The 3,207-nt window shown below is 48.2% G+C and overlaps 1 long non-coding RNA gene across 1 annotated transcript; it reads left to right on the forward strand.

Moving 5' to 3' along the window:
• Positions 1-1,740: 1,740 nt before the first annotated feature.
• On the forward strand, positions 1,741-3,207 carry LOC125482673. Its single transcript, XR_007261722.1, has 2 exons — positions 1,741-1,870; positions 2,967-3,207. It is a non-coding gene; the product is annotated as an uncharacterized LOC125482673 (long non-coding RNA).

A 3,207-nucleotide genomic window follows, 5' to 3' on the forward strand; every position in this document is an offset into this window, starting at 1 on the left:
AGGATGAGGGGGATTCTGTTTTGATTGTTATTGCGTGGAGGGGCTGTGAGGGATGAGTTGCAGGAAATGCGGGAGACATGGTCGAGGGCGTTCTCGACCACTGAGTGGGGGGGAGTTGCGGTCCTTGAAAAACGAGGACATCTGAGATGGAAGTGGAATGCCTCATCCTGGGAGCAGATGCGGCGGAGGTGAAGGAATTGGGAATAGGGGATGGCATTTTTGCAGGAAGGTGAGGGGGGAGATGGTGTATTCTAGGTAGCTGTGGAAGTTAGTGGGTTTGAAATGGATATCGGTTTCCAGGTGGTTGCCAGAGATGGAAATAGAGAGGTCCAGGAAGGAGGGAGAGGTATCAGAGATGGTCCAGGTGAAGGTGGAAGGTGTTGGTGAAGTGGATGTATTGTTCGAGCTCCTCGTGGGAACATGAGGCGGCTTCGATACAGTCATCGACGTAACGGAGGAAGAGGTGGGGTTTAGGGCCAGTATAGCTATGGAAGAGGGATTGTTCCACATAACCTACAAAGAGGCAGGCGTAGCTTGGGCCCATGCGGGTACCCATGGCCACCCCCTTTGTCTGTAGGAAGTGGAGGAATTGAAAGAAAAGTTGTTAAGGGTGAGGACGAGTTCAGCTAAGTGGATGAGGGGGTCAGTGGAGGGGGACTGGTCGGGCCTGCGGGACAGGAAGAAATGGAGGGCCTTCAGGCCATCTGCATGGGGAATGCAGGTGTATAGGAACTGGATGTTCATGGTAAAGATGAGGTGTTAGGGTCCAGGGAATCGGAAGTTTTGGAGGAGGTGGAGGGCATGGGTGTTGTCACAGACGTAGGTGGGGAATTGCTGGACCAAGGGGGAGAAAATGGAGTCGAGATAGGTAGAGAGAAGTTCGGTGGGGCAGGAGCAGGCGGAGACAATGGGTCGACCAGGGCAGTCAGGTTTGTGGATTTTGGGAAGGAGATAGAAGCGGGTGGTGCGGGGTTGGGGAACGATGAGGTTGGAAGCTGTGGGTGGGAGGTCACCTGAGGTGATGAGGTTGTGGATAGTTTGGGAGATGATGGTTTGGTGCTCGGGGGTGGGGTCATGATCAAGGGGGCGGTAGGAGGAGGTATCAGAGAACTGGCGTCTGGCCTCGGCGATGTAGGGGTCAGTGCGTCATACTACAACTGTGCCTCCCTTGTCCGCGGGTTTTATGGTGAGGTTGGGATTGGAGTGGAGGGAGCGGAGGCTGCACGTTCTGTGGGGGAGAGGTTGGAGTGGGTGAGAGGGGTGGAGAGGTTAAGGCAATTGATGTCTCGATGGCAGTTGGAGATGAAGAGGTCGAGGGAGGGTAGGAGGCCTTGGGGTGGTGTCCAGGAGGAGGGGGTGTATTGGAGGCGGGAGAAGGGGTCAGTAGAGGGAGGGTTAGGCTCACGGTTAAAGTAGTAAGCGCGGAGGCGGAGGCGGTGGAAAAACTGTTCAGTGTCCAATCGTGAGCGGTATTCGTTGATGTTAGGGTGGAGAGGGACAAAGGTGAGCCCTTTACTGAGGACTGACCGTTCGTCCTCAGTAAGGGGGAGGTCTGGGGGGATGGTGAAGACTCGGCAGGGCTGGGTGGTACTGTCTCCTCTGGAGCTGCTGGCTGTGGAGGCGGTGGGCAGAGCAACATCGGCGTCGGCTGTGGGTGGAGTGGCGTTGGCATCGGCGGTGGGTGGAGCGACTTCGGCATCGGCAGTGGGCAGAGCGGGGTAGGCAGTGGGAGGAGCGGAGTTGGTCGGTAAGTCCTGGATGTTGTGTATTATTCAGAGTCTGGTATTTTCAACCTGGATAATTATCTTTGCCCTTTGTTTTTAGGAAAATTTCTTGGATCAGAAACGTCACATTTGAAGATCCTGAAGTGGTGAGTCTGTTGCGAATCAATTCTGAAATGTGCACTAACCTAAAGGTAAAGTTTAGTAATCATTGCAACTCTGGCATCATTTCAAGAAGGCAGTTCACCACCACTTCCTCATCAGTAACTAGTGATAGGTTTAAATGCTGCCTCAGCCAGCAACACCCATCTTACTATCAGTGAATAAAATACCCTCAATTTATGAAGACATACATTGGATATCATAATGGCGATTTGTTTTAATTCTGTAGATCACCCCTGAATATGAGAAAGTGAGGTGTAATTATCTGGGAGATGCAGAGTGTCTGAGGATTTTTATTGTTTCCCATTGTTGAGTTCTGTGCATGTGTTAGGAGCTGGTTATTATCCTTTGGATGGTGAATGGTAAGTTCTCTCTGTGTGTTGGGATCTAGATGTTGCCTAAAAAAGGAAATTGCTATTGTATAGAACTTTTAACAACCGCCAGATGTCCTAAATTCTTCATAGCTGATTTAGTATATTTGAGTTGTGGTCACTGTTGCAATGTTGGTGATGTGGCAGCCAATGCGTACACAGCAAGTTCGCAGAACAGCAGAGTGACAAAAACCATATAATCTGTTCTTTGTTGGTGTTGAGTAAAGGATTAATTTTCATCTGGATACTAGGGAAAACTGTCCTGTTTAAAAACTGAAAGAACTGTGTGGAAGAAAAATTTTACATCGCAAGGGTAGATGGGAATTTAGGCCAAGACAGAAAAGGCAGCCATGGGAGAAACTGATGACTTAGAGAAAGAATTTTAATTAGTTTAGCATGTGGGATTTTAACGAGCTTAAAGTCAGGAGGTGTTGCTCAGACTGTATTATCACTATGTGTATGTTATCTTAGCTAGAGTTGGAGAAGGATCTTTTGATGTATTGTCACCATACCAAGGTTTTAGGCTGAAGTAGATATGTTCTTTGTATCCCCGTGGAGCCTAGTTACTGATAAGCTAGAATTTCAATTAAACTGTAAATCATTCCCTATGCTAGCTCCATGCCGAAGGTCATTTGAAGTAGTAATTATTAAGGCATCTGTAAGACAATATTCCTGTTATCTTGAGCAGTGTCTGTTTTCTTTAAACTTACAGTGAATGAATCAACAAACACAAGATGTCAGGGGAACACCTTGCTCTGAAGTTAATGGTATAAAGGAAATTGTTATACCCTGTATTGGGAGAATCGGGTGCCGGTGGAGATCGCCACTCACTCTCCTTGGTACCAAGTAAGGAAATAAACTGCTTCAAACAGGACCTGGAGTCTAGTCTCATTATTACTTAAGCAGAAATAAAAATTTCTACAACAAACTGCAGATGCTGTAAATCAGGAACA

This window comes from Rhincodon typus, unplaced genomic scaffold (genome assembly GCF_021869965.1).
Source record: "Rhincodon typus isolate 14 unplaced genomic scaffold, sRhiTyp1.1 hic_rhity00014584, whole genome shotgun sequence".
Taxonomy (NCBI): Eukaryota; Metazoa; Chordata; class Chondrichthyes; order Orectolobiformes; family Rhincodontidae; genus Rhincodon; species Rhincodon typus.